The sequence below is a fragment of the Chlorocebus sabaeus genome, chromosome 26 (genome assembly GCF_047675955.1).
Source record: "Chlorocebus sabaeus isolate Y175 chromosome 26, mChlSab1.0.hap1, whole genome shotgun sequence".
NCBI classification, from domain to species: Eukaryota; Metazoa; Chordata; class Mammalia; order Primates; family Cercopithecidae; genus Chlorocebus; species Chlorocebus sabaeus.
In genome coordinates, this window is record NC_132929.1 from 19,822,446 (window position 1) to 19,849,841 (window position 27,396).

Below are 27,396 nucleotides of genomic sequence, written 5' to 3' on the forward strand. Positions count from 1 at the left end.
CTGTATTGTAATGTGATTGATGAACTAGATAGAGAGAGTTCTAAAATTAAAACTAGAACCAGGTGGAGATTTCTTTTAAGATAAATCTCTATTCTCAGAAACATCAGAAGACAACCCAGGCTGCTGGCCTGACACTCATGGCCTAGCTACTGCCAGCCTTTCTTGACAATTTACTCTTGTTAACTGCTCTGCGCTTCTATTCTTTGTCTTTGAAATGTTCCTCTCCCAGCATTCTTTGGATTGGAGGCAGAAAAGGCTTAGAAGTTGAAAGCACTGCATCAAATGTTTTTTTTAGCTTATGCCCTCTCTCGTTTCAACATATATGGTATCTAGGGTAACATACTCTTCTTGGATATAGCATTTTACCTCACTATTTCTTTGTTGTTGTTGTCGTTGTTGAGACAGAGTCTCGCTCTGTCACCCAGGCTGGAGTGCAGTGGTATGATCTTGGCTCACTGCAACCTCTGCCTCCCGGGTTTAAGTGATTCTCCTGCCTCAGCCTCCTGAGGAGCTGGGATTACAGGTGCGTGACACCACACTTGGCTAATTCTTTTGTATTTTTAGTAGAGGCAGGGTTTCGCCATGTTGGCCAGACTGGTCTCGAAGTCCTGGCCTCGAGTGATATGCCTTGGCCTCCCAAAGTGCTGGGATTATAGGTGTGAGCCACCGTGCCTGCCATACCCCATCTATTTCTGAAGTTCATTTCCAAGAGCATTTCTTTAGTAAATGAGGTGTCTTTTTCCCCAGCAGATTTTAATTGCACTCTGTTTGGGTAGCATATTATAGTAATGTGATAAAAGAAACGAGAATGTAAAAAATGAAAATTTAAGTGGTGAGTAAGCTGATGACAAGGTGGGAGGATAAAATTCAGGCCCTTTAGAAATCTAAATTCTCGCCAGGCATGGTGGTTCACGCCTATAATCCCATCACTTTGGGAGGCCGAGGCAGGTGAATCACCTGAGGTCAGGAGTTTGAGACCAGCCTGCCCAATATGGTGAAACCTCATCTCTACTTAAAAATATATATATATAGCTGGGCACGGTGGCAGGACTGTAATCCCAGCTACTTGGGAGGCTGAGGCAGGAGAATCACTTGAACCCGGGAGGCAGAGGTTGCAATGAGCTGAGATCGCGTCACTGCACTCCAGCGTGGCAACAGAGTGCGACTCCATCTCAAAAAACAAAAACCAAAAAAACAAAAAATTTTCAAGGTGAAGAGAAGACCATTTAAAAATATTTGTTTTCTGTTATAAAAGTAACACTATCCATACTCCTGTCCCTCTGAGAGTACATCTGTTACTATTTTTTCTTTTGTTCAGAAAAATTTCTGCTGGGTACGGTGGCTCATGCCTGTAATCCCAGCACTTTGGGAGGCCAAGGTGTGCGGATCACGAGGTCAGGCGTTCAAGACCAGCCTGACCAACATGGTGAAACCCTGCCTCTACTAAAAATACAAACGTTAGCCAGGCATGGTGGTGTGCATCTGTAATCCCAGCTACTCAGGAGGCTGATTCTGGAGAATCGCGTGAACCTGGGAAGTGGAGGTTGCACTGAGCTGAGATCATGCCACTGCATTCCAGCCTGGGTGACAGAGTGAGACTCCATCTAAAAAAAAATAAAGTTTCTATGCAATAGGGTTGAAATGACATTAGAGGCATAATTTTATATACTGTTTTTAAAACTTCATTTTTTTTTCTTTTTTTGAGATGGAGTTTCACTCTTGCTGCCCAGGCTGGAGTGCAATGGCGCAACCTCAGCTCACTACAACCTCCACGTTCCGGGTTGAAGTGATTCTCCTGCCTCAGTCTCCCGAGTAGCTGGGATTACAGGTGCCCGCCACCATGCCTGGCTAATTTTTTGTATTTTTAGTAGAGACAGGGTTTAAAACTTCATATTTAAATGTAAGGTTTTTTCAGTCCAGGCATGGTGGCTCATATAATCCCAGCACTTTGCCTGAGATCAGGAGTTTGAGACCAACCTGGCCAACATAGCAAGACTTCATCTCTACTAAAAAAAAAAAAAAATATATATATATATATAAAAGTATATATAAAAAGTATATATAAAAAGTATATATATAAATATATACACTCTCTCTCTCTATATATATAGTATGTATATAAAGATTTTCAGTAGAAAACATTTTGATGGTGCTTCATCTCCAAAGAAAGATATGGCAGGCACTGAATATGCCTCAGATGTAGCAGAGCTCACACCTTGTTACTAAGAGAGTTCATAGAGCACGGAAGTCCAACCAACTCCATCTCTCTCTCATCCCCTTCTGCAGCACATCACACAACATCATGTGGGATGGGGTTAGGGAGGCCTTTAAATGCATCAATATATTAAAAAGCACATATAAGTTATTCACCTTTGGGTTAAATGGAATTTGTTTACTTAGACTTTCTTCACCTTATTTCCTTGAGTTTTAATTAAATATAGCTGTGACCATAGACTAATGGACAATAAGATTTGGCAGGGGGTTAGCAGTTACTGATCTGATCTCTCACCTGATAAGAAAACCTTTCTATATCCAGTAGACCTGGGGCATCTTTGGGTGAACTATAAAAAGGTACCTCTTCCTCTGGGTAACCAATGCCAGGATACATGATGTAGTTACTGCAGCACTGGCTGGATTTCAGCCCTAGTTGCCCCCTTGGCCAGGTGCCCTTGTACAATAACTAACCTATACAACTGTACAGTCCTAATCTCAGGGCTATGGTTTTCCAGCCTCCATGTGAATAATGGAGAGCTCACCACCTCATACAGGTAATCCCATTCACCTTTGAAGAGTTCTGTGGCAAGTTCTTAATAATAAGAAAGCTCTCTTAGGTAACTTCTAGTGTGCAACTTCTACCCCCTGACCCTAGCTCTGCTTTCTGAAGGAAAAGAGATCAACTCCACCCAGGCTTCTATATAATAGCTTTTCAGATATTTGATACTATCCTATCCCATGTCTTCCAAGTCTTCTCTTCCCCAGGCTGAATATCTAATTCTTACAACTGGATCGTCATATGACTTCTTTTTAGATTTTGGTTAATATCCTATGTTATTTTGTTTGCTAATGCTAATGACCTTTTTTTTTTTTTTTGAGACGGTCTTGCTCTGTCTCACAGGCTAGAGTACAATGGCACGATATCTCAGCTCACTGGAACCTCCACCTTTTGGGTTCAAGCAATTCTCCTGCTTCAGCCTCCCGAGTAGCTGGGATTACAGGTGCCCACCACCATGCCCAGCTAAGTTTTGTATTTTTTAGTAGAGACGGGGGTTTCACCATCTTGGTCAGGCTGGTCTCGAACTCCTGACCTCAGGTTATCCACCCGCCTTGGCCTCCCAAAGTGTTGGGATTACAGGTGTGAACCACCACGCCTGGTCACTAATGTTCTTTAAGTCAGAAGATCATATTGAGCATGATACTCCAAATATACTGCAGCATTATAATTTAATACAGTGATTAAATCTTAATCTAAATGCTATATTTTCCTTAATACAACCCAAACCTCTATTTGTTTCCTTAATACAACCCAAACCTCTATGTAAGTTTAGAGAAACTTATATACCATTGGCTTATATCCAATTTGTGGATATCTGGAACCCCATTTCAAACATTCTCCTCTAAGTCAGGCCTCCTCAATCTTCTACTTGTACAGTTTAACTGCTGGAATTAGATGCAGGATTTATGCCTAGTAAATTTCTTCTTGTTGATTTTGGCCTACTGTTTCAGTATGTTAGGATCCCATTGAACATATCGAATTAACTTTTTTTTTTTTTTTTGAGGTTACTCCAAAAGGGATCAGCTTGATCTTGAAGTTACTTGAAGAGGCACTTTCAATGCAAAGTGCTAAGTGGAACAGTTGGAGAAAGCAGTAGGGTGCTATGAAAGCACATAAAGCATCCTCTAGTGAAAGTGAGAGGCAAGGAAGAAAACTTTCCCATGGGAATAAAAATCTCAGGTGACTCCTTAAGGGTGAATGAGAGTTAGCCAAATGAAAAGGGTCACGGAAAGCAATCTAGGAGGAGAACGGCATGAGCAAGGATTCGGGATTACAGAAATCTTTGACTGCCAACATCTTTTAGTGTCTTTGTCTTTTTGGACTCCTATGCAGTTGTCCAGAAATTATATGCTGCAGGTGCTCATTTAATTCTCTATTTAAACTCTTCCTGGACAAGTTTCTATAGGTTAAGGCTGCTTGCTTTTTATGCCTTAGGACGGTCCCATTCCTGCATCTACCCTCCCTTTTCTTTCTTTGAGAAAGCACTGGAGTTAGTTAACTCCTACCCACACTCTGGCTTCTGTAAGCTTTTCTAAGAGAGGGCCATGCCTTATTCATTTTGGTGATTCTGGTTCCTAACACAGTGCTTGGCACGCCATAGGCATTTGACAAATGTTTAAAGTGTTGAAAAGCAAAACAACTATTCACAAATTCTAATATGTATAAACAATATGCTGCAAGATACAACCAGATTCATGTAGCTCTCTGACTTAGACGTCACAGAAAGCCTACTTTGTAGCCAGCAGAAATCAAAGGCTTCCTTTTTAATAAAAATGAAACAATAAGTTTTTGAGAATTTGTTATATGCAGATCCTTTTAATTGTTCAAAGCAGGTTCACAGAACAATGACTGGGGCTCTTGTGCCTTCTGACAATCATCTCCGAGAGTTGTTGAGCAATTTGCCAAGTTGCCTGCTGGCTCAAAGGTGAGAACCCCAGGCTACCTAAGCTCTGCCCAGTGATGCGGAATTGTCTCTCTCTTCTAATGTGCTCAGCTGGAACAGAATCGCAGAATGTCCAGAGCGGTGAACCATGAGGAATGAGAGCAGATTAGCTTAGCAAAAAGATAAACTAGGCATCGCCCAAGGGACATTGACAAGTGAGGTGACCTCATGCTTTGCTCTCAAATCAGAGTTCTCAAAAGTCATCTAAGCTAGAGTATGCCAGGGAATACCAGAACTTCCTATTGGCAGAAAGTAGGAGAGATAAAACTAATAAGGAATGAAAGATGTAAAGAGGTATTTGCCTCAATATCTAAATTACGATTTCAGAATTCAAAAGCCAAAAAAGAGAAACACCTCCACTATCAATAAAACAAACAAACACAAAATAGATGAAAAACAAGAGACCATAAGATCACCCAACAGAGATATTCTTGGCAAATAAAATGCAGGGCCAATATAAAAGCAATAGAGAAGAGGAAACCTGAAGGGCCAATAAACACTTGAAAGATGCTGGATTTCACTGGTGATCAGCAGTGAAACCACAATAAGACACCACTTTACACACAGTTATTAGCAAATATTTAAAACTCTAACAACAAGGAAAACCATAAAACGTTGCTGAGAGAAACGAAAGAAAACCTAAACAAACGGAGGGATATATCGTGTTTATAGATTTTAAGATTCAAAACTGTTAACATATCAATTCTCCCCAAATTGGTCTATAGAGTCAATGCAATCTCAATTAAGATCCCAGGAGACTTTTTTGTAGAAACTAGCAAATGAATTCTAAAATTCATGTGGCAATAAAAGGATTTAGAATATGCAAAACAACTTTGCACAAGAACAAATTTGGAGGACTAATATGATCTAGATTCAAGATTATAAAGCTACAATAACCAAGACAGTGTGGTACTGACACAAAGAAAGACAAATAGATCAACGGAACAGAATAAAGAGCCTATAAATAGACCCACACATGTTCATTTTCAACAAGGTGTAAAAGGGAATTCAGTAGAGAAAGGAAAGCCTTTTAAAGAAGTGGTGCTGGAACAGCAGGATATCTATGTGCTTAAAAAAAAAAAAGGAGAGGGAGAATTCAATTCATACCTTGTTCCATATTAAAAAAAAAAAAGCCAACTTAAAGTGGATCATAGACCATAATGCACAACATAAAACTATAAAATTTATAGAAGAAAACATTTATAACCTTGGATTAAGCAAATACTTCTTAAATATAACACCAAAAACACAACCCATAAAAAACAAATAGATAAATCTACTCATAAAATAAATTGATATGTTGGTCTTTATCAAAATTTAAAACTGTTTTTCAAAAGGAACTTGAGAGAATGACATGACATGCCAAGAACTAGGAGAAAATCTTTGCAAAGCATTTATCTGATGAAGGACTTGTGTGTAGAATAAAAAGAACCTTTAAAATTCCATTAAAAAACAAGCAATGCAATTTTTTAAAAAAGGCAAAAGATTTGAACAGACACTTTACCAAAGGTATCTATGGATAGTTTTAGGGAGAGTTTTAAAAGGAAGAAAGTGAGAGAGAAGGCAACTCAACGGCCAAGCAGGTATATTTACAAGAATAAGCCTGTGAGGGGTCCCAGTCAGGAATCTGGCTGAGAACCTTGACTGCTTACACGCTGAGGTTTTTATACTAAAGTTTCTTTTTTTATTTTTGAGACAAAGTTTTGCTCTTGTTGCTCAAGCTGGAGTGCAATGGCGTGATCTTGGCTCACTGCAACCTCTGCCTTCTGGGTTCAAGTGATTCTCCTGCCTCAGCCTCCTGAGTAGCTGGGATTACAGGTGTGCACTACCACACCCAGCTAATTTCTTTGTATTTTTAGTAGAAACGGGGTTTCAACATGTTAGCCAGTCTGGTCTCGAACTCCTGACCTCAGGTTATACAGCTGCCTTGGCCTCCCAAAGTGCTGGGATTACAGGCGTGAGCCACTGTACCTGGCCTTATACTAAAGTTTCTATAGGGGAGGGGTTGGCAAAGTGCTAGCAGGTTGGAACTGTAGGGGGCTGGGGAAGGATGTGGTAAGGGCCAGGCTTTGTTGTGGTCAGGGTTGTTACTCTCTGTTAAGGTATGGGCGAGGTTGACCTTTGCTTTGTTTTTGAAAACACTGTCACCAAGGTAGGAAACACAGTCACCAAGGTAGAAAAATGGCATCACTATTGTTAATTCTCACATTCCCACCTCTTTGTATTATTATTATTTAGGAATAAGGATGTAGGTTGTCTTTGACTACTTCCTGCTGACTGGGGGTGGTGCATGGGAGAGGTGGCCTTCCTCTGGTGATGAAGTCATTCATTGTTGCTGTAGCAGGAATGCCTCCTTGATGTGTTATGTTATGGTGGTCTGAGAAATTGAGGTTACTCTTTCCAAAATAAACGTTTGAAAACAATTTATCAAGCAGGGTAAAAACATTAATATTAAGCAGATGACAATGAAAGGACCAATTAAAGGGAGTGCCCAATGGAGGAAAGAACTGAAGAAGTCAGCAGGTTGTTTGTGTAGGCGTTCCGCAATTTTTCTAAGTTTGGCTATTCCTTCTTGTACCAATCCAGATTTATTTGTAAAGAAACAGCATTCTTCTTGCAGGAAGAGGCATAGGCCTCCCTTTTCTGCAGCGAGGATATCTAGTCCCCTGCGATTTTGGAGTACTACTGTTGCTAGGGAGTTTATCTGGTCAGCAAAGGTCAACCTCTCCCATATCTTTAACAGACAGTAACAACTCTGACTACAACAAAGCCTGACTGGCCTTTACCACATCCTTCCCCTACCCCTACAGTTCCAACCTGCCAGCACATCCCCAACCCCTCCCTATAGAAACTTTATTATAAAAACCTCAGCTTATAAGCGATCAGGGTCTCAGCCAGATTCCTGACTGGGACCTATTCTTGTAAATAAACCTGTTTGGCCATGGAGTTGCCTTCTCTCTCACTTCCTTCCTTTAAAAAATCTTCCTAACAGATGGCAAATAAGCAGATGAGAAGAAGCTCAATATCATTAGTCATTAGCAAAATACAAATGAGATACCATCACAAATACATACCATTACAAATACAAAAGAGACACAGCTACTAGAATGGCTAAAGTGAAAAAGATTGACCCTACCAAGGGTTGGCAAGCATATGTGCAGGTACTAGAACTCTCATACGTTGCTGGTAAGAATGTAAACATCATAATAATGTTTACTAATCAGGGAAAGAAGGGGCTGCGATTGAGTTGGGGTACATGGGCAGGGCTTCTAGAGTAGGTGGCAACGTTCTATTTCATGATCTAGGTGATGTTCACTTTATAATGATTAAGACAAACATTTGGTTAACATGATTTTCTGAATCTCCATGTGTTTTTGTAATCAAAAAGTTTCACCCAGGCTGGAGTGCAGTGGCGCAATATCGGCTCACTGCAACCTTCACCTCCCGGGTTCAAACAATTGTCCTGCCTCAGCCTCCCAAGTAGCTGGGATTACAGGTACCTGCCACCACACCTGGCTAGTTTTTGTATTTTTAGTAGAGATGGGATTTCACCATGTTGGCCAGGTGGTCTCGAACTTCTGACCTCAGGTGATTCACCCACCTTGGCCTCCCAAAGTTCTGGGATGATAGGCATGAACCGTCATACCTGACCAAGTTTTCTTTTAAAACAAAAAGTTCTTTAGCCTTTACTCTACTGGATAAATATAGATTTTTTGCATGTTAAGTTTGCTTAAAGGAAGATGGAATTCTACTGGCAAAATGCTGTCTCCTAAATCTCCAGTAAGTAAGCTTGTACTTTTGAGGACAACACTATTTTTGGCAATGTAGAAAATGCTTATAGAAAGGGTTCAATTTGTGGCTGGGTGCAGTGGCTCATGCCTGTAATCCCAGCACTTTGGGAGGCCAAGGTGGGCGGATCACCTGAGGTCAGGCATTCAAGACCAGCCTGGCCAACACGGCAAAACCCCGTCTCTACTAAAAAAAAAACCACAAAATTAGCCGAGCATCATGGCAGGTGCCTGTAATCCCAGCTACTCGGGAGGCTGAGGCAGGAGAATTGCTTAAACCTGGGAGGTGGAGGCTGCAGTGAGCCGAGATCACGATATTGCACTCCAGCCTGGGTTATAAGAGTGAAACTGTCTCAAAAAAAAAAAAAAAAAAAAAAAAAGGGTTCAATTTGCTTCCCGCAGCATGTTCGTCTAGCTCCTACACCTCCACACTCTTATAGGCAGATACTGATCCATGGTTATTTAGATGCAGGGAAATGCCACTAGAGTCCATTGTTGAGGGAAGGGACTGGGACTTGAACTCAGTATTATAAGGCTTAAAAATGGTAGTCTTTTCTGAGATTCAAAATAGGTTATTCCTCATGAATTGGATGAGGGTAGTGGAGGAAGGGCATTTGGAAATAACACGTACATTATTGACCAAAAAGAAACATAGATAGCAATACACAAAACTATTGGACGATTTCTTTCTCTCCAGTTCAAAAGTCCAAATGAATTGTCATCAGGCATTAGTGGAGATATTCTGAATATTTTTTAAATCTTCCTTTTCATGAAGAATTTCCAGAGTGATCGTACTTTACTTTTACCCACTGTTCTTCACAAATCATAGAAAAGCCTGGGAAGTGTCCCAGAATGGTTAAATAATGCGATAAAGCAGAATGTTTCTTACTTAAAAAAAAATTAAAGCAGCAGCAACATAGAAGTTGGGCGATGCTGTGAAAATAAAGACTTGAAGAACAAAACCAACTCTAATTGGAGAACAGAGTATTTAGGGTAAAGGGACCAGGACATATTAGATTATAGTTGAATTCCAAGACCAATGTGCCGCTCAGAATCCTAGATGTTCCATTTGAATTCCTTCTGTTTTTGCTTTGAAATACTACTCTATAAATCTAATTGATTATAAGTGTGATTTCCCTAGATGCTTGTTTACTCATTTAATGTAGTACTGTACTGCTTTTAATAAGGTATTCAGGCCCTATAAAGTATGCTTCCAAAAAAATCAAAAGCTACACTTAAGTGTTTCTCTAATAAAATCTACCTCTGCTTAAGTACAAGTAGGACCTCAGCTATGCCAGCTTTTCTAATAGGGGACTGTCCCACTCCTGCAGGAGTCCTTCAGAAAACTGAGAATGCTGGTGGGGTATGGGAGATATCCTTAATATCATTGCTATTAGAAAATTAGTACTGGGGAAAATAACTCAGCATTTCGAATACAATATCCCCCATTAAGCCTTCAAACAAACATTTCCTTATTTACCTCCTAAAGACTTTTCTGCTACCATTTAAGTCATTGGATCTTTAGATGCTTTCTTGCCTCTGATTTTAATGAGAAGCTGGCCCCTGTTTCTCTTTCAATACCCCCTGGCTAGTGGTGCTAGATCTTTCTACTCTTGACACCATTCTTGTCTCTTGACAATTTTCCCTCAATTGAAAGATATGAAACTGAGTATCACTGAAAATGTAAACACCCAAACCACACATCTGAAATCTGAGTATTTTTTTTATCTTAAAGCTGGTCCCAGTTGGAGGTAGCCTAGAAGACCGAAAATACATGTTATTTAATGAAGGAGAATATTTCAGTAAAGTTAAAGCTGAGCTTATTTTGGCTAGACACAATGGGTTGTGGGTGCTGCTCATTTTCGTATATTCATTATACAATTGACTCTTGAACAATGCAGGAGTTAGGGGTACTGACCCCCTCCCACCTGGTACAGTAAAAAAATCTACCTATAAAATTTGACTCCCCCAAAACTTAACTACTGACAGCTTACTGCGGACCAGAAGGCTTACTGATAACATAGTCAATTTCACACACACACACACACACACACACACACACACACACACACAATTTTGAGACAGAATTTCACTCTGTTTCCCAAGCTGGAGTGCAGTGATGTGATCGTGGCTCACTGCAGCCTCCGTCTCCTGGGTTCAAGTGATCTTCATGCCTCAGCCTCCCAAGTAGCTGGGATTACAGGAATATACCACCAGGCCCGGCTAATTTTTGTATTTTTAGTAGACCTGGGGTTTCACCATGTTGGCCAGGCTGGTCTCAACCTCCTGTCCTCAAGTGATCCATCCACCTCAGCCTCCCAAAGTGCTGGGATTACAGGCATGAACTACCTGGCCTTAACACATATTTTGTATGTTATATGTGTGATCTACTGTATTCTTACAATAAATTAGAGAAAAAGACATTATTAAGAAAATCACAAGGAAGAGGAAATATATTTACTATTCATTTAGTGTGAGTGGATTATCATAAAGGTCTTCATCCTCGTCTTCATGTTGAGTAGGCTGAAGAGGAGGAGGAAAAGAGGTTGGTCTTATTGTCTTGGGAGTAGCAGAGGTGGAAGAGGTAGAGGAGGTGGAAAGAGAGGCAGGAGAAGCCAACACGGTGGTGTAACTTTACGGAAATACATTGTAATTTCTGATTTTTTTGCTTTTTCATTTCTCTAAAAATGTTTCTATATGGTACCAATTCTTCTTCCACTTTCTGCTTTAGTTTCAGTGTCCATATCATAGAAAGATCCATGTCATACAAGAAGTCAAAAACAGTCTTGAATAATTAGAACCCTTCTGCTAGCCTGTCTCATGTCAATTTGCTTTCTGGTCCTGCTTCTTCTACATCTTCTTCCTCATTGTTTAGCACTGATTCAGAAGCACTCATCTCTATCAAGTTGTCTTCTGTGAATTTCTCTGGTGTGGTGTCTATTAACTCTTGCAGTTCTTCAAGATCCATATTTTAAACCGTTAACCCTTTCCCCTCTCCCTGACTTTTCTGCCATTATCTACAATCTCTTTCATGATTTATTTGATTAGCTCTGTCATAAACCCTGTGAAGTCATGTACAACATCTGAATACAGTTTTCTCCAGCAGGAATTTATTATTTTGAGCTTGATGGCTTTCATGGCTTTTTCTATAACGATGGCGTCTCCAATGGTGTAATCCTTCTAGACTTTCATGATGTTCTCTCTATTGGGGTTCTCGTCCATAGGGTTGACATCCTTCCGTACAGTTCTGTGTGAAATGGGTCTTAAAGGTCCTTATGATTCCCTGACCTAGAGGCTGAAGTTGAATTAGAGATGTTGTGTTTCGGGGCAAGTAGACCACTTCGATGTCTTTGGTGTTGAACTCATGGGGTTCTGGGTGGCCAGGGGCATTGTTTGATATCAAAAGAACTTTAAAAGGCAGTCCTTTACTGGCAAGGTGCTTCTTGACATCAAGGACAAAACATCAATGGAATCAATCCAGTAAAAGGATTCTTGTTGTCCAGGTGTTCTTTTTGTACAACCCAAAGCCTAGCAGCTGGTGTTTATCTTTTCACTTTAACGCTTGAGGGTTAGCAGCTATACAGATAAAGTCAGTCCTGATTAGAAACTCAACTGCATTTGTACAAAACAGTAGAGTTAGCTTATCCCTTCCTGCCTTAAATCTTGGTGCTCACTTCCTTGCTAATAAGTGTCATTTGTGACATTTTTTCCCCCCAGAATAGGGCACTTTCATCTGCATTAAGAATTCAATTTTTATACTTCATTAGGGGAGAAATGGAACTTTAGCAATACTACCAAGAAGTTTTTAAAGAACACACTGAGTCTTTATTAGTTGTATTTTTAGGCCGGATGCAGTGGCTCACACCTGTAATCCCAGCACTTTGGGAGGCCAAGGCGGGTGGATCACGAGGTCAGGAGATCGAAACCATCCTGGTTAACACGGTGAAACCCCGTTTTTACTAAAAATACAAAAAATTAGCCGCGCGTGGTGGTGGTCGCCTGTAGTCCCAGCTACTCGGGAGGCTGAGGCAGGAGAATGGCATGAACCCGGGATGCGGAGCTTGCAGCGAGCCAAGATCACGCCACTGCACTCCAGCACTCCAGCCTGGGTGACAGAGCGAGACTCCATCTCAAACAAACAAACAAAAAAAGCTGTATTTTTAAGTATTTTTTTTTGGAAAGGAAAGATAGAAAATGAAATTACCTAAAAACAGACCTCTGATATGGTTTCCAAAAAACATAAGGTTTTATTTTTAAAATCAGGGTATGAGATTTACTGTAAAATATTTATTGATACTAACGTGAGCCTTCAGTTGGAAAGAAAAAACTAGTCACTTGCAAACTAAATTTCCCCAGGTGTCTTTTTTTGAATTTTTTTTTTTTGGTGATGGAGTCTTACTCTGTCACCCAGGCTGGAGCGCAGTGGTGTGATCTCAGCTCACTGCAATCTCCACTTCCCGGGGTCAAGTGATTCTCCTGCCTCAGTCTCCTAAGTAGCTGGGATTACAGGCATGCACTACCACACCTGGCTAATTTTTGTATTTTTAGTAGAGACAGGGTTTCACCGTATTGGTCAGGCTGGTCTCAAACTCCTGACCTCAAGTGATCCACCTGCCTCAGCCTCCCAAAGTTTGGGGATTACAGGTGTGAGCCACCATGCCTGGCCCCAATCTTCTAATTTTTAAAGATACTCTTTCCCTTCTCTTTATTCTGAGATCTAATGTATCTATACATAAGCAAACTAGGTACTTTATATACATTTTTGTACCAACCTTCAATGTAAACCTTAACTTAAATCATTAATGGGGCCTTTTCTGGCACCCTAAGTTGAAAAGTTATAATAGGGAGGCTGTGAGGATTTTTTTTTTTTTTTTTTTTCAGCCTATGGACCAGTATTTACACTAGTTTCCTTGATCTGGTTTCCTCACCTATAAAAATACAGTCCTATCTCCTCCAAAAGTCTGTTACAGCCAGCAAGATTCACAACTGCCAAATCACCCAGGATTTTGTATTTCATTTAAGAAGTCTGACAATGTTTTTATGCACAATATGATACAGCCGAAACCACATTTGCCTGGGAATCAGAAAACCTGAGTTCTAGTCCAAATCTAGGCCTAAACAAACTGTGCAACATAGCTAAGTTTGTTGACCATTTGGGGTCTCAGCAGAGAAAACAAAAATTTTGGAATCAGAATTGAAGCAGAAGAGTACTAAGGTACCACCCACCCCCGCCCCCCCCCCACCGCCGCCACCATCTCCACCTCTGGCTCTAAAATGTCATGTTGTTGTGAAACGCTATCTTTCATCTTCTGGGGCCTAGTGAGAGGCCAGGGTCCCAGGCAGCAAGTGCTAGAGAAAAGGTAAGGACAATTTATAAGGAAGTCCCTCGATCTCAGTTTCCCTGAACTATGCAGCTCTTCAGTCTTTAAAATGGCTACAAGACACACTAGCATTTCAAACACTGCTGTTGCCTGTGACAGGTGAACTCAGGGAGATTAGGAAGTAGCAAAATTCTGTTTTTGTTTTTCTTCAAGACAGAATAGGTATGTAAGCATTAACTGTTGCTATTATACATACTATTCAACATTCCCCATTCATTTTTCATGAACTCACACAACATATCAAAGGGATGATGCTCTACTCCTTAGTGCGTCTCTCAGAACTACAGACAGACTCATTTCTCTCTGTCAGCAAACGTGAAGGCCAGAGTCTTCAGTTGTAAAAATATCTTACGGAAATAGAAAAAGCTTTACAGAATAATATATTCAACCCCCACACAACCCCACATTCCCATCTTCTCTATACACTGCCTCTAGAAACAAGCACTGTGTGCACAAGTCAAACAGATACCTAAGCCCCCAGTGGACAGCAGCTTAGGCACCAGTGGGCAGGCACAGAGCAGGCAGAGGGTAAGCACCAGAGCAGGACTGGATTAAGGCCTCCAGAGCTGCTCCAGGCCTCCATAGCTCCTACTACCTCAACAATCCTTGCCACAATTGCTTTCCCATTCACTACAGAGAAACCCACTTGAGCATCTCTCTTCAGATATTATTCCACAGATACACATAGAAAAAAATCACCACAGGAGAGTCTGAAAAAGATGATGATCAACCACTTTGATTGTGTCCCACAGGATGGAAATTAGGTTGAAAGACTGGGAGTTTGGGGTGGGCACAGGGGCTCGTGCCTGTAAACCCAACACCTTGGGAGGCCAAGGTGGGCGGATCACTTGAGGTCAGGAGTTCAAGACTAGCCTGGCCAACACGCTGAAATCCTGTCTCTACCAAAAATACACAAATTAGCCGGGCATGGTGGCATACACCTGTAATCCCAGCTACTTGGGAGGCTGAGGTGGGAGAATCGCTTGAACCTGGGAGGCGGAGGCTGCAGTGAGCCGAGATCGCGCCATTGCACCCCAACCTGGGTGACAGAACAACTCTGTCTAGAAAAAAAAAAAGGTCAGTCGCAGTGGCTCACACCTGTAATCCCAGCACTTTGGGAGGCCGAGGCGGGCAGATCATGAGGTCAGGAGATTTCACCCTGGCTAACGTGGTGAAACCCCATCTCTACTAAAAATACAAAAAATTGGCCGGGCGAGGTGGCGGCTGCCTATAGTCCCAGCTACTCGGGAGGCTGAGGCAGGAGAATGGCGTGAACCCAGGAGGTGGAGCTTGCAGTGAGCCAAGGTAGTGCCACTGCACTCCAGCCTGGGTGACAGAGCGAGACTCCGTCTCAAAAAAAAAAAAAAAAAAAGAAAAGAAAAAGATTTGGTGTTTGAAACCATCAGTTCTAGTTCCTACTCTGCCTGTAACTGGGAAGCCACAGGCAAGTCATCTGGCAACTCTGGCCTTAGTTCTCTCACTTATAAAATGAATAGATTTGACAAAAAAATCTCTAGTATATTTGTCAGATCTAAACTTCTATTAGTCTATAGTAAGATTACTAAGAACTAGGAAAGCATGGTTTATATTATAAATCACACTTAGCTATAATACGGAAAGCATTTAAATATATAGATTTTGAGGCCCCACCCAGGACCTTTACAGAGTTCCTTACACAACTGACTGGACAGTATGACCAAAGGATAAGGATGAGCAGGCTGGGTGAACCTGTGCTAGTATTCAGGAACTGACATTCTGTGGGGTAATTAGTATTCACATTAACGAATCGAAAAATGACTAATTTGCAAATGATCACAAGCTAGCAGGGCAAATCAGTATTTCAAACAAATTTAGAGATTGAAGGAGAGTGGTCAGAAGTCAAGAGCATAAATGTCAGAGAGGAAAGATAAAATGTACTGCCCCTGGAGAAGAAAGAAAAACTTCACTAAGATGAAGTTAGTAAGGCTATATATATCAGAAAAAATCTGAATGTCAGAGTAGATAACTGACCAGAAATCAGAACATTAACAGTGGGCCTGAAGGAATGTAGGAATTGACTGAGGTTGTCCTTGCTTTGCATGGTTCTAAAATGAAAGAATGTCAGTCCCCAAACCATAGGGTTGAAATTTCAGTTGCCGTGGTTTATTAACTGTGAGTAATTAAATGAAGTACAAACTTGATTGCTAGCTCTTCAGTTCACAACATAAATAACAGATGTGTATCATGATCAGTGACAAATCACGTCACTTCTTTCACAGTCTGTCGGTGACTAGTCACTGTGCATCTGTTATTCAGTTAATGCACAAACAACAAAGTGTGCAGTGGGGTTGCCTCCTTGTCTTCCAATGATGAAACCCAAAAACAGATAACTGAAAGAGGGAACTGGCTAACAAAGATGAAAATGCAGCAAAGTAACAAAAAGTGGTAACGGTAATGTAAATAGGGTTATAGAAGAAATAGCTAAGTGTGAGATTATTGACATTGCTGCTATATAAGGGACTCTAGATATGCACCAGAGGAACTTAGTGAAGGAAAATTAATCTATGTAAATGAGGAAAGTGGTTGGGACGAAAGGTATGAAGATGTCCCAGAGGAAGTGATGCTGGCAAAAACTTCACATTAAAGAAACTCTTGCAGATATTTCATGACACTGAAAGCACAAAGTGTAAAATATTGGAAGCTCATTCAAACTTAGAAGGGAGTATGATGACAACTCACCAAGGCACAGAAAAGATGTTTTCTCAGTATCATAAACCATATGACAAAAAGGAGGCAAGTATGATTCAAATTACTTGGGATTTTTTTTTTTTAATAAATACGGACACACCTGGTTTTATTGTGCTTCGCTTTATTGTGCTTTGTAGATATTGTGGGATTCTTTTTTTTTTTTTAAATAAATCGAAGGTTTGTGGCAACCCTGCACTAAGCGAGTCTTTCAGCACCATTTTTCCAAAAGCACGTGCTCATTTTGTGTCTCTGTCACATTTTGTTAATTCTCACAATATTTCCAACTTTTTCATGATATCTGTTATGTTAATCTGTGATCAGTGATCTTTGATGTTACTATTCCAATTGTTTTGGGGTGCCATGAACCACACGCATAGAAGACAGTGAACATAACCCATAAATGTGTGTGTCCTAACAGCTCCACTGACAGGGTATTCCTCCATTTTCCTCCCTCTCTTCAGGTTTTCCTATTCCTCCAGACACCACAATATGGAAATTAGGCCAACTAACAACCCTAAAATGGCCTCTTTAAGTGTTTAAGTGAAAGAAAGAGTCACATGTCTCTTAACTTTAAAGCAAAACCTAGAAATGATTAAGCTTAATGAGAAAAACACGTTGAAAGGCCAAAAGCTAGGTATCTTGTGCCAGTTAGCCAAGCTGTGAATGCAGAGAAAAAATTCTTGATGGATATTCAAAGTGCTACTCCAGTGAACACATGAATGGTAAAGTGAGAGAGCCTTCTTGCCAATATGGAGAAAGTTTTAATGGTCTAGATAGAACAGCGGTCCTCAACCTTTTCGGCACTAGGGACCAGTTTTGTGGAAGACAATTTTTCCACGGACCAGGTTGCAGGGGGGTTCGGGATGATTCCAGCATATTACAGTTATTGGGCACTTTATTTCTATTATTAATTTTTTTCTTTTTTTGAGACGGAGTCTTGCTCTGTTGCCCAAGCTAGAGTGCAGTGGTGTGATCTTGGCTCACTGTAACCTCAGCCTCCCGGGTTCAAGCAATTCTCCTGCCTCAGCCTCCCAAGTAGCTGGGACTATAGGCATGCACCACCATGCCTGGCTAATCTTTGTATTTTTAGTAGACATGGGGTTTCACCGTGTTGGCAAGGCTAGTCTCAAACTCCTGACCTCAAGCGATCCCACCTGCCTCGGCCTCCCAACGTGCTGGGATTACAGGTGTGAACCACCATGCCCAGCCTATTATTACATTGTAATATATAATGAAATAATTATAAATTCACCATAATGTAGAATCAGTGGGAGCCCTGAGCTTGTTTTCCTGCAATTACACAGTCCCATCTGGGGGTGATGGGAGACAGTGACAGATCATCAAGCATTAGATTCTCATAAGGAGCATGCAATCCAGATCCCTCATGTGCACAGTTCACCGTGGGGTTCGTGCTCCTATGAGAATCTAATGCTGCCATTGATCTGACAGGAGGCATAGCTCAGATGGCAATACAAGTGATGGGGAGCAGTTGTAAATACAGATGAAGCTTATCTTGCTCACCCACCACTCACCTCCTGCTGTGTGGCTTGGTCTGTGGCCTGGGGGTTGAGGATCCCTGAGACAGGAGATCAAACTAGCCACAACATTCCCTTAAGCCAAAACCTAATGCAGAGCAAGGTCCCCAGCATTGAGGCAAGACCCTTTTACAGCAAAAAGATTACTACTCACTGAAAGCTCAGATGGTCATTAGCATTTTTTTTTAAGCAACAAAGCGTTTTTTAAGGAAGGTATGTGTGTTGTTTTTTTAGACATATGTTATTGCACACTGAACAGACTACAATATAGTGGAAACATAAGTGTTTTTTTTAAGGCATGCACTTTTATTCAACTGGTCTCAAGTCAGTGTACGGGTATGCCCTGGCTACCTCCACCCACTCCCAGGGAGACCAAAAGCCTTCATACATTTCAGGTTGGGGGACAAAAAAGGAGGGCCACGAAGGCCGAGCATTCAAAATAAAACAAAATAAAGAAGTATTAAGGCAAAGATATAAAAAATGTTGCATTACATAATTTACACGAAAGCAGTGCTATCACCTCCCCTGTGTGGACATGGGAGAAGACTGGGCCATTCTCCTTAGAGAGAAGTGGGGTGGCTTTTAGGAGGGCAAGGGACTTCCTGTAACAATGCATCTCACCATATTTGGAATGACTATTAAAAAAAATGTACAATCAAAGTCTCTCACCACATTGTAGAACTTTGGGGGGTGCTTGCTCCAACCAACTGCTGTCACCTTCACCATTCCAGTTTTTAAATCCTGAGTCAAGCCAAACAAAACAAAACAAAATAAAAAAACAAAGTCATGCCGATCTCATCTTGTTTTCTGCGCATCTTGTTTTCTGAGCAAGTTAGGTTTTGTCAAGAAAGGGTGTAACGCAATTACATCACAGTCTACCTAGAAGCATTTGCGGTGGACGATGGAGGTGCCTGACTTGTTGTATTCCTGCTTCCTGAGTCACATCTGCCGGACGGTGGATAGCTGGGCCAGGACGGAGCTGCCGATTCACATGGAGTACCTGCGCTTGGCAGGAGCAATACTCTTGATCTACATCATGCTGGGCACCAGGGCGGTGATCTTCTGCATCCTATCAGCGATGCCAGGGTACATGGTGGTGCCGCCAGACAGCACTGTGTTGGCATACAGGTCCTTGAGAATGTCCACATCACACTTCATGATGGAGTTGAAGGTAGTTTCATGGATGCCACAGGATTCCATGCCCAGGAAGGAAGGCTGGAAGAGCACTTCAGGGCAGCGGAACTGCTTGTTGCCGATGGTGATGACCTGGCCATCGGGCAGCTTGTAGCTATCTCCAGGGAGGAGCTGGAGGCCACCATGGCCCTCTCCTGCTCGAAGTCCAGTGTGACATAGCACAGCCTCTCCTTGATGTCATGCACCATTTCTCACTTGGCTGTGGCGGTGAAGATGTAGCTGTGCTAGGTGAGGATCTTCATAAGGTAGTCAGGTCCCGGCCAGCCAGGTCCACATGCAGGATGGCGTGGGGGAGGGCATACTCCTCATAGATGGGCACAGTGTGGGTGATTCTGTCACTGGAGTCCATCACGATGTCAATGGTATGGCCAGAGGTGTACACGGGCAGCACCGCCTGGATGGCCACATGACTGGTGTGTTGAAGATCTCAAACATGATCTGGGTCATCTTGCGGTTGGCCTTAGGGTTCAGGGGGCCTTGGTCAGCAGCATGGGGTGCTCCTTGGCAGCCACACACAGTTCGTTGTAGAAGGTGTGGTGCCAGATCTTCTCCATGTCGTCCCAGGTGGTGACGATGTCCTGCTTGAATGGGGTACTTCAGGGTCAGGATGCCTCTCTTGCTCTGGGCCTCATCGCCCACGAGTCCTTCTGACCCATGCCCACAATCACACCCTGGTGCCTGGGGTGCCCCACAATGGAGGGGAAGGTGGCCCGGGATGGGCATCATCACTTGTAAAGCCGGCCTTGCACATGCTGGAGCCGTAGTCAACAAGCTTGGCGATATCATCATCCGTGGTGAGCTGGCGGCAAGTGTGGATGGGAAGCGGAGTGGCGAGGGCGAGGCTCTGTGCTCGCAGAGTGGACATGGTCTCAGCAGAAACATAAGTTTTATATGCACTGGGAAACCAAAATATTTGTCTGACTTTGCTTTTTTTGTGATACTTGGCTTTATTGCAATGGTCTGGAATCAAACCTGCAATGTCTCTGAGGTATGCCTATAAATAAAACTTCATTTCTCATTATTTATAATGTTTTAAATTATAGCTTACTAACATTAGTTTTACTGTTTTTTTCATTTCTCTATAAATATATAACCAATAGAAATAGAGTTTCAAATGTTTTGACACACATTTATGTATCATAAATTTTCTCATTGATTATTAAGATCATATAGAGTCAGTTAGCATGGTAATTTTTGGTCTCACACTAGTGTGCAAAGCAAAAACTACAAGTATTTAGGAAACACGAGGTGAGTTTTTCACTCTACTAAGTACTCATCAAATATTTCTACAGCACTGGGTCCAGTTTAAGCTTTACAACCAAAGATGGGCATGGAAAATGAAGAAGGTAATAATAACAGCTAAGATACTAAAAAAACTGGCCATAGAAAAACTGTTTAGGAATTTGATAGATTTTAGCCACTGAAAAGACAGTTGAAGTGGTAATTTAACTATGGCTGATCTTCAATGACTTTTCCATAAAGGACACTGACTAGTCATTATACATCTCTATAGATGACTGAACAAACAAAAACCAGTTTTAAGTGGAACATGATGGATTTGGGTTAACTTAAAAATGAACTTACAGTGAAAGAGGTACTATATATCTGAACAGATTTCAAAGACAGCTCTGCAATTTTATTTCTAGAAGTCCTAAAATGAACAATTAGTTCTTATCCAATTGGAATGGTTTAAGTTTTGAAAACAGGCAAGGGAAGATGGACTGTATGACCTGTAAAGGTCTCTGCCAGAGTTAAGATGCTGTGATTTTTACCATTGTAGAACTTTATTTTACCCGAAGCTGCCAATTATTTTTGATCACTGTACTCAAATTGTTCTTTGCTTTGCACATTCAGCTCCCTTTCTCCCAGACCCTCTCCAGCTAAAGGGCATTAGATTATGGAGTAGAACTCCGATGGGAAAGAAAAGCTGCAGAACAATCCTTTTCTCAGTGAGGCTCTGTGATGGGGACTGCAGTGGCTTTGATGTACACAGCTCCCACAGCATCGGTGCATCCCTACAAATGAGCCCTGAGTGACTGGGACAGGTCTTTGCTGCTGCTGCTACTGCTGCATTCTGTGCACTCAGACAGTACTGCTCCAGAGCACCTGCTTGGGTTTGAAATATGGATATTCATCATAAAAATCCATACATTCATTGCCAAATTGGGCATCTTAACACCCTCCCAGGACAAGGCATTTACAGGGAGGACAAATATGGACCTTTTGATCTGTCTTCGGTGCTGATAATTCTTGAACATTAAACTAGACAATTCTTGCCACAAAAAATCCACAATCTCATCTCCATTAAAAATCATCAGGCCTACCAGGTAAGGGATTGATATTTTCAAACAGGGCGCTGACGTGTTTTCCATTCTCCTGTTTGCTCAACTCCATTTATGTATTAGCTCTGCTAAACTTGAATCTTGGTCCAACATTCTTTGGGGATGGCTCAATAATAAAATCTCTAACACAGTGCAGTGTCCTAGCCCTGCATCCTTTTTTTAATTAGTAGGTTTCCAGAAGAAAACCATGTGTCAGAAAAAATCCAAACTCTGAACGCTGATAGCTCCCAACAAGATGAAGTATGAGAGAAACAGAAACTCTTTAAACTATAAGTTATTTGAGGATAAGGTATCTTCTACTAAAAAACTACTACTAGGAATATTTGTTTTCTACTATAATTCTGGCTTTGAAAATAATAAAGTTGGCTTCAGAAATAGAGACTACAAATATTCTCCAATAATGAGTCTCACAGCAGAAATGAAATTTGTTCTTAAATCAAATTTCCAGTTGGAGATTGTTCTGAGTTTGTTTTTGTTTTGTTTTAATCTGACATAGAGTTGTAGACTTGAGAATTGTCTCTACAGCAAAAATATCCAGCATTGGTTGGACATTCCTGAATATGTCCAAATATTTACTTGATGAGAAGGCTGTAAATTCTTTTTTTTTTTTTGCAAGGGACTGGAGTTTTATTTTTTATTTATTTTTATTTTTTTGAGATGGAGTCTTACTCTGTTGCACAGGCTGGAGAGCAGTGGTGCGATATCATCTCACTGCAACCTCTGCCTCCGGGTTAAAGTAATTCTCCTGCCTCAGCCTCCTGAGTAGCTGGGATTACAGGTGCATGCTACCATGCCCAGCTAATTTTTGTATTTTTAGTAGAGACAGGGTTTCACCACATTGGCCAGGCTGGTCTTGAACTCCTGATTTCAGGTGATCCACCTGCCTCGGCCGCCCAAAATTCTGGGATTAGAGGTGTGCGCCGCTGCACCCGGCTGGACTGGAGTTTTATTATTATTCACATCAGTCTCCAATTCTTATTTTATTTTTAGTTTTATTATTACTCACATCAGTCTCCAATTCTTATATATTTTTAGAGATGGGGTATTTCTCTGCCCAGGCTGGAGCACAATGGCATGATGATAGCTCATTGTAACCTCAAACTCAGGCTCAAGTGGTCCTCCTGTCTAAGCCTACCAAAGCACTGGGATTACAAGCATGAGCCAATGGGCCTTTTTTCTTTTTTTGACATAGATGTTTATTGCTACAAACTCACCCCTTAGCACTGCTTTTGGTGCATTCCATAAGTTTTGGTATTTTGTATTCTATTTTTGTCTCAAGATATTTTTAAAGTTCCCTTTTAACTTCTTGACCTATTGTTTAGAAGTATGTTGTTTAATTTCCATGTATTTGGAAATTTTCTAAAATTCCTTCAGTTCTTAACTTCTAGTTTCATACTTTGGTGGGTAGAAAAGATATTTGATATGATTTCAATCTTCTTAAACTCATTTAAATTTATTTAGACTTGTTTTGTGCCTAATTTTTTTTTTTTGAGATGGAGTCTCATTCTGTTGCCAGGCTGGAGTACAGTGGCACGATCTCGGCTCACTGCAACCTCCAACTCCCAGGTTCAAGTGATTCTCCTGCCTCAGCCTCCCGAGTAATTGGGACTACAGGTGGGTGCCACCACGCCTGGCTTATTTTTTTTGTATTTTTAGTAGAGATGGGGTTTCACCTTGTTGGCCAGCTTGGTCTCGATCTCTTGACCTTGTGATCCGCCTGCCTTGACCTCCCAAAGTGCTGCGATTATAGGCGTGAGCCACCGCACCTGGCCCTAACATGATTTATCCTGGAGAATGTTCCATGTGTGCTAGAGAAGAATGTATATGATGTTGTTGCTGGATGCAATGTTCTGTATATGTCTATTAGGTCCATTTGATGTCAAGTATAGTTTAAGTCCAATGCTTCCTTATTGATTTTTTTTTGTCTGGATGAAATGTCCATTGCTTAAAGTTGGGTATCAAAGTCCCCTACTATTATTGTGTTGCAATCTATCTCTCCCTTCGGGTCCTTTAATATTTGTTTAATATACTTAGGTGTTCCAGTGTTGGTGCGTGTATATGTATAATTGTTATAGTCTCTTGATGAACTGACCTCCTTGTCTTTATATAATGACCTTGTCTCAGTTTATAGCTTTTGACTTAAAGTCTATTTTATCTGATATAAGAATAGTTACCCCTGCTTTCTTTTGATTTCTATTTGCATGGAATATGTTTTGCCACCCTTTTACTTTCAATCTATGTGTGTCCTTAATGCTGAAGTGAGTGTCTTGTTGGCAACATATAGTTGGGTCTTGTTTTTTAAACTCATTCAACCATTCTATGCCTTCTGATTAGAGAATTTAATCCATTTACATTCAAAGTAATTATTGATAGGTAATGACTTACTACTGCCATTTTGTTAGTTTTCTGATTGTTTTGTGGATCCTTTTTTCCTTCTTCTCTTGCTATCCTCCTTTGTGATTTATTTTCTCTAGTGTTAGGTTTTGATTCCTTCCTTTTCGTTTTTTGTGAATCTACTATAGGCTTTTGTTTTGTGGTTACCATGAGGCTTACACAGAACATCTTACAGTTATAATAGGCCATTTTAAACTGACAACAACTTTGAATGCATAAAAAATCTCAGTACTTTTACTCTACTCACCCCTCATATTTTGTTTTTACTATCAACATTTACATCTTTTTATATTGTGCATCCTTAAGCAACTATTAAAGATATTATTATTATTATTATTATTTTTTCCAAGACAAGGTTTCATTCTGTTGCCCAGCCTGGAGTTCAGTGGTGCAATACTGGTTCACTGCAACCTCTACCTCCCAGGTTCAAGTGATTCTCCTACCTCAGCCTTCTGAATAGCTGGGACTACAGGCACGTGCCACCACACCCAGCTAATTTTTGTATTTTTTGGTAGAGATGGGGTTTTACCATGTTGGCCAGGCTGGTCTCGAACTCCTGATCTCAAGTGATCTACCTGCCTCAGCCTTCCAAAGTGCTAGGATGACAGGCGTGAGCCACTGCACCCAGCACTATTAGTATTTTTAAATAGTTTTGCCTAACCTTCATGCTAAAGATATAAGTAACTTACCACCATTACAATATTATTCTGAATTTGACTGTGTACATTTTTGCCAGTGAGTTTTATACTTTTATATGTTTTAATGTTTACTAATTAGCATCCTCTTCTCTCAGCTTGAAGAACTCCGTTCAGCCTTTTTCATAAGACAAGTTTGGTGGTGATGAGCTCCCTCAGCTTTTGCTTATCTGAGAAAGCCTTTATTGCTCCTTCATTTCTGAAGGACAGCTTCCAGGTATTCTTGTTTTCTCCTTCAGCACTTTGAATATAGTCATCCCTCAGCATCTGTGGGGAATTGGTTCCAGGACCCTTTGAGAATACCAAAATCCACAGATGCTCAAGTCCCTTATATAAAACAATATAGTATTTGCATATAACAACATATGCATATCCTCCCACACATTTTAAATAATATCTAGATTACTAGTAGTACCTAATACAAAGTAAATGCTATGTAAATAACAGTTATACTGTACTGTTTAGGGAATAATGATAAGAAAAAAAAGTCTGTACATGTTTAGTACAGATAGAACCATTGTAGGCTTAACTACATATTTGATCCATGATTGGTTAAATCCATGGATGAAGATCCTGCAGCTACAAAGGGCTGAAGCCTGATTTCAAAGAGGCTAGTCTGGTGCTGGGGTGTGCCTGGAGCCTGAGTTTGTGGGGGCAGGCTGGGTCCTGGGTCCACAGGAGCTGGCCTGGATCATGGGTCTCCAGGGGTGGTCCTGGAGACATGGTTCATGGAGACTGTCCTGGCACTGGTGTCTACAGGAGTGGGTCTGGACCCTGAGTTTGTTGGAGCAGGTTTGGATTCTGAGTCCACTGGAGGTTGGGTCTATGGGGACTGGTCTGGAGCCTAGGGCCAGCCTGGTGTTAGGGCAGAACGAAGCTTGGATCTGTAGGGGCTAGTCTGGGGCCTGAGATCATGGGTACTGGCATGGTACCTGGAGTCCTGGGGGCTGGCCTGAAGACTGGGTCTATGGGGATGTGCGTGGAGGTTAGGTGTGCAGGTGCTGGTCTGGAAGCTAAGTTTTTGAGGGCTGACCTAGGTCCTGGAGCCGTGAGAGCCAGCCTGGAACCTGAGTCCACAAGGATGTTCCTAGAGCCTGTGTCCATGGGTTCCAGCCCAGTGCTGGGGTCTACTAGTATAACCCTGGATCTGCTAGAAAAGTGCTGAACCCTGGAGCTGCTGGAGCGTGGGGTTGCAGAGGCTTGCCTACAGGGTGGGGTCACAAGGATCAGCCTGGCCTTGAGCTCGTGTCTGAAGGTGATGGCTTGGTGCCTGAGGCCCAGGGTGCTGCCTTGGTACTGGGGCAGGCTTAAAGCCTGGGGTTATGTGGGCTGACCTGCCTCTGGGCTGTTCTGGAAGCTGGGGTAGGCCTGGAGACTAGGTCTGCAGAGGCTGGCCTGGAGGCAGGGTCCACTGAGCAGGCCTGGAGCCTGGTGCTGCAGGATCTAGCTTGGCACTGCGGTAGACTTGGAAGCCTAGTCTGTAGGTACACGCCTGGAGTCAGGGAATATGGGGGCCTACCTAGTGATGGGTTTTACTGGGACAGGACCAGTGTTGAGGAATCAGGCAATGTCCGGTACCCACTCCTCCTTCCCTCACACAGAGGGTATCTTTCTCCATGCTGTGCTGTCTGAGGTTTGGGGAAGTGTGACGAAGGTAACATAAAACTGTCTTTCCTGCCCTCTTCAATGTATCTTTTCTTATTTCTACATGATACCTCATTGCTGCAATCTCTCATCTGATCTCCCTAGCTCTTGTGAAGGTTTCTTCATGCATGGATAGTTGTTTACATTGATATTTCTGTGAGGTGATGAGTGCTATAAAGTTCAGTTTCACCATGTAGCTGATGTTCAAACCCTCAGTTTCTCTCCTATAGATTCTTACTGTAGAGTAAAGAATGAGTAAAATGAGTAAAGAAACGAGTAAAGAAATCATTTCCAGGGCACAGCAGAAGTTTTAAAGGACAGATTTGAGTAGGGATTGCCTTTTTTTTCAAGCTCCTCAGCTGATTTTTTTTTTTTTTTAATTGTATACCAGTTTGAGAACCATTGTTCTGGAATTTGCTGCTCAAAGTGTTCTGCATGTTGAAAATGCGGAATTTTAGGCTCTATCCTCTTTAACAAGACCCCCGGATGATTCATTTATACGTTAAAGTTTGATAAACACTGCTCTTGAACAGTGTCAACCTTGGCTATACATTAGAATCATGTGGGGGGCTTTTGAAAAATGATACATGCATTGATATTTCTTTAAAGCTTTCCAATGATTAAAACATGAATACCACTGAACTACAAAGTACAAACACAAATATCTGCTCAGGTATACGCTAGTCATGATGAGTAGAAGGAAAAAAGAGAAAGTTTGAACTCCCACTTTCAAGAAGAGACACCGGGGAACTACCTCAACAGAAGAATGCTGCTAGCACCAGAAAGAAAATGACTCTTATGATGATAAAGGCCTGAAGGGTAACTCCCAAATTTCATTTCACAATACTCTAACTGCTATGGTTGTTTACGGCGTCTTTGCTCTACATCTCTAAAACCAGCCTTCATTGTTGTCCTGTTCTCTGCCCACTCCTCTCCCCAATCCATACCCAAAGATTCTACTCTTGAGATTCCTCAAGAAAA

At 41.5% G+C, this 27,396-nt stretch overlaps 1 protein-coding gene and 1 pseudogene across 5 annotated transcripts in view; both read right to left on the minus strand.

The window, feature by feature from the left end:
* The window catches only part of FRMD5 (FERM domain containing 5), a 337,009-nt gene that overhangs the window by 99,324 nt on the left and 210,289 nt on the right, over window positions 1-27,396 (minus strand). The window lies entirely within an intron of this gene.
* On the minus strand, window positions 18,313-24,306 carry LOC140710455 (actin, cytoplasmic 1 pseudogene; annotated as a pseudogene).